The sequence below is a fragment of the Uranotaenia lowii genome, chromosome 1 (assembly GCF_029784155.1).
Source record: "Uranotaenia lowii strain MFRU-FL chromosome 1, ASM2978415v1, whole genome shotgun sequence".
NCBI classification, from domain to species: domain Eukaryota; kingdom Metazoa; phylum Arthropoda; class Insecta; order Diptera; family Culicidae; genus Uranotaenia; species Uranotaenia lowii.
This window is the reverse complement of record NC_073691.1, coordinates 108,985,208-108,995,724: the sequence shown is the minus strand read 5'-3', so window position 1 is coordinate 108,995,724 and position 10,517 is coordinate 108,985,208. Positions and strand designations below refer to the sequence as shown.

The following is a 10,517-nucleotide window of genomic DNA, read 5'->3' as shown; positions in this document are numbered from 1 at the left end:
CTTAAAACCATGTAGCATTTCTTCCCAATTCTGGTTCGATTGCCATAGATTTGACCTATGGATTCAGCGAACGTCTGGTTTTCCATGTTCAGCAGAGAACCTGCGCGGCACTCTTGTGGTAACCGACTTTCGCCACAAGCTGTTCGAAATACATAGTTACTGAGTCGGTCTTAACCGCTGAGCTGAATTTCAGCTATCCATGGTAAATCCAAAAATTTTAATAAAATAAGCAAACGAATAAAACAAGTATTTTTTTATTTTGAGAGTTAATATAAACAAAAAAACAAATGAAAACATAAAATAAAACCATGTAATTTCACGGTCCCGACATTCTTGATAAACTATGAATCAACATTGATGTTCATAATCTTTGAACGATTAAAATTCAAGGGATAACAGTGAATTTCACAGTGTGGTTGAGAAAATTGGAAGCTGTAAAAACCATAATTTCCATCGTTTTGTGTTTCCAAATGTATGAGAAAAAGTTGATTTTTTCATTGTTAAGTTGCTTAACAACCCCCTTTTTTCATGGTAATTTTGGCCAAAACCATGAATACCATGGTTGAAAACGATGAGTTTGACAGTGAAATCATGGTTTCATGTATAGTGATATTCATGGTGTCAACCATAAAAACCACGGTAGAATGAAAATGAAATTCATGGTGTTTTCATAATGTTTTTCTATTCGGGTATTTGTCTCCTTGTTAATTCTGTGTTTTGGAACCATGGTTGCAAGGACACTTCTTTTAGAATACTATGACAAAAGCGGCCTTTGGTTCCAGAGTCCCATCGGCATTGCCACAGTTGTCTCGAACGTGATTGGCACGGAAATGAACTATCGTTCGAAGTTAAGGCACAGAGAACAGAGTTCGAGCTGGAGCTCAACACGTGTTTTTGAATACCAACCTAAGTTTCAAACCAAATGCGTAAGTGGACTAACATACATAAGATGTCGCTACCGGTACACCTATTTTTGTTTTCATTTTTTCGACACGCTTAGAAATTAATACTTATCGCTTCCCGAATAGAAAAACATTATGAAAACACCATGAATTTCATTTTCATTCTACCGTGGTTTTTATGGTTGACACCATGAATATCACTATACACGGTAATTTTAAATTATTCAGAGACTGATTTGTTTTGGTTCAGGAGTCGCACCATGTATGAAGATGAAAACAACTGAGTTGAAATCCATCAAAATTTTGAGTTGTTTTTCTTCAGCGGTAGCGAAATTCGTTGACTTAGCGAAGACGCACACTATTTCACTGGGTATGAATGGAAACAACTCAGAGCATCTCGAAAACAAAAGTTAGTGATCGTTTTGAAAACAAAAGTTAGATGAACTGCGACTGGTAAAATTTTAAAATTTGTTGTATGTCTGTATTTATCTAATTACATAGTTCCTTTTTAGATTGGTTTTCTCCAGCTGCGGCGCAACTTTTCGCCACTGGAATCGGTAAAAGGTCCGTCTGAACATCAGATCGCTTCGGACGCTCTCGGTCTGATGTTTTCATCGGAAAATTTATCTGTTGGCCGCAGGGAAATAATATCGGCTGCTCATAGAATAGCATCTAGTGCTGGTTGCTGATCATCAACTACGGCGAAAAGTGCGACAGGTAAGATTGATAAATTAAATAGTTTTGTTTATTTTCAGCGATTCATAATTTTGTTACTCTTCTCCAGGTCTATTCCCGCCGGGTGTGGCAGTTCCTATATGCTAAGGGGACGTCAACGAGTATGAGATTGTAAAATTTGTTCTGTTTTTATGTATTTACAAATTTTGTTCACCTTTAGGTTGGTTTGTACTGGATGCGGTGCAGTATTTCATCACTGAGATCGGTGGAAGTCCCAGCTGAGTAGCAAACTCCTCCGGTCGTCTTCCAGTTTGTTAGGTGAAATTCCACCGGATGCGGCAAAGGTTTTCGCTTATGGGATCGATGGAACCGGCTGATCAGCAGACCGTCAGGACGCCCTCCAGGATCGAGAACACAATCGGAAAATTCGTCGGTTGACAGGAGAAAAACAAACGGTCACTTTCGAACATCAGAAAGTGATGGCTGCCACTCACCATTTTGGACAAAAAAGTGATGGGAAATAAACTCATTTCACACATTTGATTTAATTAAATTTGGTCCGAAATTCCAATTAATTGCTTTAAAAAATATATAATCCCTTTCGAAACCGTGTCAAATTTTTGAAGATTTTGAGTTGTTTTGGCTCAGACCGTTCAGATGCTGCTTAAAAATGCCTGATTGAAAACAACTCAAAATTCGCGAAAACCCCTATTATTCATATCTGAGTTGTGCCGTTCTAATCAAAATTTGAGTTTCCCTAGTTTTGGCGAATTTTGAATTGTTTTCCTTCAAATTTGAGTCAGGGAGAATTAGAGTGTACATGAAACCATGATTTCACTGTCAAACTCATCGTTTTCAACCATGGTATTCATGGTTTTGGCCAAAATTACCATGAAAAAAGGGGGTTGTTAAGCAACTTAACAATGAAAAAATCAACTTTTTCTCATACATTTGGAAACACAAAACGATGGAAATTATGGTTTTTACAGCTTCCAATTTTCTCAACCACACTGTGAAATTCACTGTTATCCCTTGAATTTTAATCGTTCAAAGATTATGAACATCAATGTTGATTCATAGTTTATCAAGAATGTCGGGACCGTGAAATTACATGGTTTTATTTTATGTTTTCATTTGTTTTTTTGTTTATATTAACTCTCAAAATAAAAAAATACTTGTTTTATTCGTTTGCTTATTTTATTAAAATTTTTGGATTTACCATGGATAGCTGAAATTCAGCTCAGCGGTTAAGACCGACTCAGTAACTATTGTAACCGTTCATTACATACAAAATAATGTGTCTTCGACACATTGAGAAATCAGTACCTTAATCATGACTTAGAAATGTCAAAGCCATCGACACTCACAAGGGCTCTCAGGGATTCCTTCCTTTTTACCGCCTTCCCAAAGAAGCACGCAGCCACTTCTCTCGCGAGAGATGTTCATGGGCGTCGGAGGATCTCCTGCGTCACCGCGAGGAAGTGTTATCACCCGGAGAGCGACACATCCGCGTAATTTCATCTTTGTATGTGTGTCGGTCAAAAATATCATAGACCTTTTTACAAAACGGATTTGCATAGCCGTTCTTTCTGTCTGGGACCGTTTTGAAGAACGGAAGTGCGCGTCGTGTAGTGTAGGTTTCAAAGTTAAAATTTAATGGTGTAAAGGGTTAAAAATCTATTCCTACTATTTACAGATATAAAAAGCCTTGCGAACAAACACGTTAAAATTAAAAGGAAACTGTGTTAAAATGTATCAAAAATAGAAAGGTTTGTTAGAAAATAGTGAAGTATTGCGAAACACGTTAAAACTTAATTTATTTATATAAACAGCCAATACAAAAAGTGCTTAAACTACACACAAGACCTAGTGTAACAGCACGCTCTACAAAAAAAAAAAAACAACATAAAAAGGTAAATTTGTAATGTTAACAGAAGAAAAACATATTGTAAACCACGTGTATGTTAATATGACGTCACATGTATTATAACCTATTTGGCAGGTCCAAGAGGGCCTTTTTTGTTTTGGTTTATTCCTTTTCGTTCGGCTAAGCAGCACACGGCACAACAAAGTCCAACATCCAGACAGGAAGAATCTACCGACTTGCTAAAATACCATCCACACGGTATCGACTGGAACGGTCATCACCAGCGGTGTTAGAAACATCGATCCGCAGCTCGTGGGCTCTTCCGGGACGCCGGAATGGAGCCTATGAGGTTAGAACCAGTTCTAGACAGACGTGGAATCTGTCAACCAGAGGAAAGTCTCCGGTCCCAGTATTTCGGGTTCCGGCAAACAGCCATGCAGAGCCAAACCACTAGTAATCACGCAAGTAACAAAAGCCCCTTATGTGACGTCAGTAAAAGAAATTAGTCTTAAATATATTCAGAATGTAACCCATTAAAAGCCAATAGATCTTATCTGTTAGTAGAGTAATTTTGAACTTTTTACACTTATTTTGTCCGTTTCACGTTCTGGGCCAGGAGGGCCCCACCCAAAACTTCACTTCAAATCAGTCCCTGGCAGAATTAGTTCATTTTAAAATAATAGTTTGACCCGGTTGGGAACATGCGAGGTACCACTCGCAGTGTGGCAATGGTAAATTTTCCCCGTTTCATGAACATCCCTATTGGAGTTTCCTCTAATATTCTGAATACTCCGGAGGAAGTAGTCTGTGCTATCCCTCAGAAAAATACGACCCTGAGTTCCACTCATTCCACCCACAAATCCCGCTAAATATATAGCGTGTTCAACAGCCAATTGAAATCGGTTTCAATCGATTTCGATTGGTAAATTGTTGTTCACTCAGCCAATGTTGTGATCGAAACTAATCCAATTGACGTTCAATGAAGCCAATCGAAGTCGATCGAAACCAATCGAAATCGATCAAGCTCGAGAGCAGGATTCGTTTCTATCGGTTTCAATTACACTAACACACATGTAGTTGCTTGCTGTCAAAAACAGCTGGTTTGGTTTGTTGTGACTAATTTTTGATTGTTTCTTTGGGAGCGGTGTTCATTGTGGGGTGCTGGAGTCGGTGCTGTGCGAGTTAGCTAAGTCGGTGGTGCTGTGCTAGCCATGCTGAGGTGGTACTGTGCTGAGTCGGTGGTGCTGTGCTGAGTCGGTGGTGCTGTGCTGAGTCGGTGGTGCTGTGCTAGCCATGCTGATTCGTTGGTGCTGATGACTTGGGGCAGGTCCGTCGGGCTGGTGTCATGTTTATTAAGAATCGATAAATCATTAAAAAAAAAAGGTTTTTTTTTTTCATTTAATCAAGTTAAAACATCAGTACAGTAACAGACGATTGCTATTATAATTTTCATTATTAAATAAAGCCCGAAATCTCCAAGTACACAGTTGTATAAGAAAATGACAGCAAAAGCAGCGCGTTAGTATTAGTGTCTGGCTGTTCATTCAGCAGCCTGATAGAAATCGATCGAAGTCAATTGGAAAAACAGCTGATCAACTGTCAATCCATTTCAATTGATTTCGATTGAGTTTTGTTGAACACACCTATAAATAAACCACCCACCCGCTGAGCAACCGCGAGTTACAATTTGGCGCCCGACAAAAAAGTAAACATTAGCACGATAAAATTTCCTCCGAGGAGGGACGAAAAAACAATTCTTGTTTGGTGTTTAAAATCGTTCTCCAAACGATCGTTTTGTAATGGAAACTAATCTATATTTTCTCATTTTAGAACCGCAAATGTTCCAGTGATTCCGGGAACCTATCAGAAAAGGTCAAAGCTTTAGCAAATTGATTCAGAAGCATAGAAAAAAATCTAATCACCAACTTAGTTGGCTTATTCATCAGAGGCTTAAGTTCTCAGGAAGCCTTTCCGGTAGAGGACTTGAATGAATCAGACCGGTTGCAGTTGGCAATCCGTGATCCGATCATGTCTCGTCTCTCGTACTTAGTGGCACTTAACCAAGCTCATATGCTCAAGACTAGCAGTAGAAATTTTTCAAATAATTTGAATTTGTCTTCAACGCCTAAACCTGAGAAAAACGATTTAGGAAATGGAAGTATCGTTAGAAACGTTTGTAGGAACCAAAAAGGAAAAGACATTCCCATGAAAGAAGTAACGGTGTGCTCTTTCCACGAGTTAGAGAAGTTAAAAGTTTCGCCGCGTGTCGTTAAACCTTTTTTCAAGAACCATCGAAAGCAATCGCGAGGAAGTTTATTGAATTTGGAAGATGACAAGAAGTATCGTAGGCGTATTGCGTGGAGCAACAAAGTTTCGAGAAAACAAACTTGCAATTTGAATTTAGAAGCCGAATCTGAATTCACCTCGTACCAAGATCAACGTCGCGCGAATCGGAACGCACTATCGAGTCCCAAGATTCGCGTAATATCAGACCGGTTTTCAAGTGGAATCCCATCAACTATAGTGAAATTACCTGCCCGAATTTGATGCTAGTTTTCCGCGGAGTACAATCTATCGCGAACGTCGCGGAAAGCTTTCGAAGATCATTTCCGGATACCTACCACCCATCTTCGTGGCCCGTCAAAAACTTGTTTCGAATTTAAAAAACGAAAACTTAACTTCCGAAAACAGATAGCCCGTGAAATCAAATCCGTTTGCTTTTCCTCGATGGAAATCAGATTAACCTTTCGCGCACGATTACCCGAAACCCTCGTTCAAGGGAAATAGTACAAATTTCCAGAATTTATCGATACCCGTTTTAAAAATCAAGAATTTTTAACTATTTTTCTTATTACATTATCTGATAGCCGAAGAAACGCGAGAGTCTTCCAGATAAAAACATAACAGCTGAAAAATCTTTACATTAACGACCAGAAGCGAAGTTCTGGAATACGTTCAAATCGACAGAAGAAAATCCGCGTTCGCGTGTCTACGTTTCCTACCAGATAAAACGAAAATGCTCACTGAATAATGCGAAATAATCCGAAACTTTTTTGAACATTCGAATCGAACAAGAACAATCTCAGTCCAGATACTTTACCTAGCGTAACGCCAGAATTGCTGGTTACACACGACTTTTTGTGTAACTTTGCGCTTTCAAAACTACAAAAAACTGCCATGCGTGGCATGGCAAACTCAAACCTCGTCCTAACTAATCCGTACATTTGGCCTTTAAAAAGTGCGAAATTGTACGTAAAATCGACTATGGATAACAATCTACAATTATTGCTTAGACTTTCGCGATACGTAATCCGTTTTGTCATGAGCAAGTAACCGACTAAAATTTGTCCGTTAACAAATTTCTAAACGCTTATTTAAACGCGTTATTTCCATGAAGCTCATCGGGGCGATCGAGATGTTGAATCCGATAGATATCTCTAAATTCCAGTCACCTTTAAAAAATTTCCCGGTTTTAATTTCTATTCCCCTCCGGTTCGGGTGGAAAAACCTAACGGTTTGCAACGAACAGATGGATTAAACAAAAATGTAGGAAATAGTCGCTGATGTTGTGGGAATTTCGGATTCTATCACACAAAATACGTTTTTACGTGCCATTTACGTCAACTAAAAATAGAAAACAGAAATATCAGAACTAACAAAAAGATTGACGAACTAAAACTTCTCCATGGTTTGCGAGGTCGTTAATTAGGTCCACTTATGGTTCCTTCTCAACAGCAGTGCTATGCCGCTGATGAGTGTCATCGGGGCCATATCCGCAGCTGACTCGAAACCTGAAAATAGAAAAAAGTACGAAACAATATAAGTATCTGTCCATTATGTTGAACGATACATAAAACTTACCCTTTAGATTATCTGCTGTTAATTTTCTTCCACTTCCAACTGCCTAGGTCAGTCCAGGTGTGAAATCTAGAAAAAAACACAGAAAAATAATCATTTTACCAGCTGATGAAAAGCTGATTTTCGGATGTGTTTTAGCGGAAGGCTAACACAATCAAAACAACACTTACCTGGTGATTTTTGGGGAAGCAATTTCGGCCTTTCCGGATTTTTCCTCACCGCAGTTTTAGCTGAAACCGACAAGAGAAATAAAAACATTAGAAGGAAACTAAAATCTGCAAATTGAGCTCTAGAGGATCAATGTTGTGAAAATAAGCTTGAAAACTTACCTTTAAAATCCACCAACTTTGAACACCGGTGAATATATATATGAAAATTAATCATAAAATTTGGATCCATAAATTGAAAATTGTAAACAAACATTCTTTACCTTTTGTACTGACGTTTCCCGTGAGTGGTCGTCAACAAAAAGAGATACTGCAGTGAGTTACACTGAGCAACTCGACGCTGTTCCGATCACTTGATGATTGTGAAATAGGCAATGTACGAGTATTATGAACATAAGCATAATTTTTATTTTGCTAATTCAAAATAGAAAAATTTGAAAGAATTGTGTTGCATTCATCTCTCCGCGTACAAAATGAATGAAGTTTCATTCATTTTGAAGAGGGACGATGGGGTAATGTAACCGTTCATTACATACAAAATAATGTGTCTTCGACACATTGAGAAATCAGTACCTTAATCATGACTTAGAAATGTCAAAGCCATCGACACTCACAAGGGCTCTCAGGGATTCCTTCCTTTTTACCGCCTTCCCAAAGAAGCACGCAGCCACTTCTCTCGCGAGAGATGTTCATGGGCGTCGGAGGATCTCCTGCGTCACCGCGAGGAAGTGTTATCACCCGGAGAGCGACACATCCGCGTAATTTCATCTTTGTATGTGTGTCGGTCAAAAATATCATAGACCTTTTTACAAAACGGATTTGCATAGCCGTTCTTTCTGTCTGGGACCGTTTTGAAGAACGGAAGTGCGCGTCGTGTAGTGTAGGTTTCAAAGTTAAAATTTAATGGTGTAAAGGGTTAAAAATCTATTCCTACTATTTACAGATATAAAAAGCCTTGCGAACAAACACGTTAAAATTAAAAGGAAACTGTGTTAAAATGTATCAAAAATAGAAAGGTTTGTTAGAAAATAGTGAAGTATTGCGAAACACGTTAAAACTTAATTTATTTATATAAACAGCCAATACAAAAAGTGCTTAAACTACACACAAGACCTAGTGTAACAGCACGCTCTACAAAAAAAAAAACAACATAAAAAGGTAAATTTGTAATGTTAACAGAAGAAAAACATATTGTAAACCACGTGTATGTTAATATGACGTCACATGTATTATAACCTATTTGGCAGGTCCAAGAGGGCCTTTTTTGTTTTGGTTTATTCCTTTTCGTTCGGCTAAGCAGCACACGGCACAACAAAGTCCAACATCCAGACAGGAAGAATCTACCGACTTGCTAAAATACCATCCACACGGTATCGACTGGAACGGTCATCACCAGCGGTGTTAGAAACATCGATCCGCAGCTCGTGGGCTCTTCCGGGACGCCGGAATGGAGCCTATGAGGTTAGAACCAGTTCTAGACAGACGTGGAATCTGTCAACCAGAGGAAAGTCTCCGGTCCCAGTATTTCGGGTTCCGGCAAACAGCCATGCAGAGCCAAACCACTAGTAATCACGCAAGTAACAAAAGCCCCTTATGTGACGTCAGTAAAAGAAATTAGTCTTAAATATATTCAGAATGTAACCCATTAAAAGCCAATCACCCTTATTCTTGTTTACGGCGTATCGGCCTTTCGTTCGAACGGATACTTTCGAACGAATTCGAAAACGTTATTCTTGTTTTCGTTCGAACGCGATACTTTCGAAATTGGTGTTACCAGATCAACTTCGAAATTTCTGAGCAGCGATCTGCGTCAAAATGACATTTGTTGTTATGTTTATTTCGAGTTTTCGGGTCGTGAAAATTTATTCGTCGATCAGTGGTGGAAAATATTTGGGGGAAAAAGAGTTGTAGGTCGTGTGTCGGGGGCCGTGCGACTGAAAAGCATCGGAAAGCGGTCTAAGGTGTGAAAATCAGCAGTCAAAAGGCTGATTCCAGCAGCGGATGTGGGCCGTCATCAATCGAATCTCTAGGCTCAGTCCGACATCGAAGCGGTTTAAAATGTTTCCTAAATGTTCCTAGATCCTAAGTCGTTTCCGGACAGCAAAGGTGTTCTCAATTGCAATCGGTGGATGTGGTTATAATGCTGCCGCTGCCGCAGCCGGTGCTTAAATTCTCACTCGTCGTGATGAAGTGGAGAGATTTGGAAGACAACAAAGTTTCAAATACAACTAGGCTGAAAAATTTTAATAAAAATGTCTATTCAAATTCAAAATTGTTTTATTTGTATTTAAATACAAAATTAAAAAAAAGCAACAATTTTTATTATTATGAACCACATAATTCCTTAATCGTCAAACTTCACAAATTTCTTACCAGAACGTCCAAGTTTTGCAACTTCAGACTTACGGTTTTTTTTTCAACTAAAAATGAAAAAAATGGCCTTCCTAAAATTGTTTTTTGCAGTATACAATTTTGCGGTTTTAAATCCAACAGTATTCTTATTATTAATCAATTCTGAATTCCACGATCCGTAAAAAAAAATCGCTAATTGCTTTAAACGGTCATGATTCGCAGTATCAGACTCGCGTTTGTCAGTCCAAAGAAAAAATACGTTCGATCGAAAACGGGAATGCAATGTTTCGTTCGTTCGAACGATGTTCGAAAGATCGAACTGTTCTCATTCGTTCGAACGAAAACAAGAATACGAATTTGCCTAACTTTCGAACGAATGTCATTCGATCGAAAACGAGAATAAGGGTGAATAGATCTTATCTGTTAGTAGAGTAATTTTGAACTTTTTACACTTATTTTGTCCGTTTCACGTTCTGGGCCAGGAGGGCCCCACCCAAAACTTCACTTCAAATCAGTCCCTGGCAGAATTAGTTCATTTTAAAATAATAGTTTGACCCGGTTGGGAACATGCGAGGTACCACTCGCAGTGTGGCAATGGTAAATTTTCCCCGTTTCATGAACATCCCTATTGGAGTTTCCTCTAATATTCTGAATACTCCGGAGGAAGTAGTCTGTGCTATCCCTCAGAAAAATACG

The 10,517-nt window shown here is 38.8% G+C and overlaps 3 long non-coding RNA genes across 3 annotated transcripts; all 3 read left to right on the top strand.

Annotated features, from left to right (window-relative positions):
• Positions 1-1,128: 1,128 nt before the first annotated feature.
• Positions 1,129-2,246, top strand: LOC129740278 (uncharacterized). Its single transcript, XR_008736187.1, has 4 exons — positions 1,129-1,355; positions 1,415-1,619; positions 1,687-1,738; positions 1,798-2,246. It is a non-coding gene; the product is annotated as an uncharacterized LOC129740278 (long non-coding RNA).
• Positions 2,247-2,907: 661 nt separating this feature from the next.
• On the top strand, positions 2,908-4,293 carry LOC129740107 (uncharacterized). The gene is made up of 4 exons (XR_008736109.1): positions 2,908-3,210; positions 3,274-3,346; positions 3,410-3,490; positions 3,580-4,293. It is a non-coding gene; the product is annotated as an uncharacterized LOC129740107 (long non-coding RNA).
• Positions 4,294-5,152: 859 nt separating this feature from the next.
• Positions 5,153-9,028, top strand: LOC129737653 (uncharacterized). Its single transcript, XR_008735478.1, has 4 exons — positions 5,153-8,349; positions 8,413-8,485; positions 8,549-8,627; positions 8,717-9,028. It is a non-coding gene; the product is annotated as an uncharacterized LOC129737653 (long non-coding RNA).
• The last annotated feature ends 1,489 nt before the right edge of the window (positions 9,029-10,517 follow it).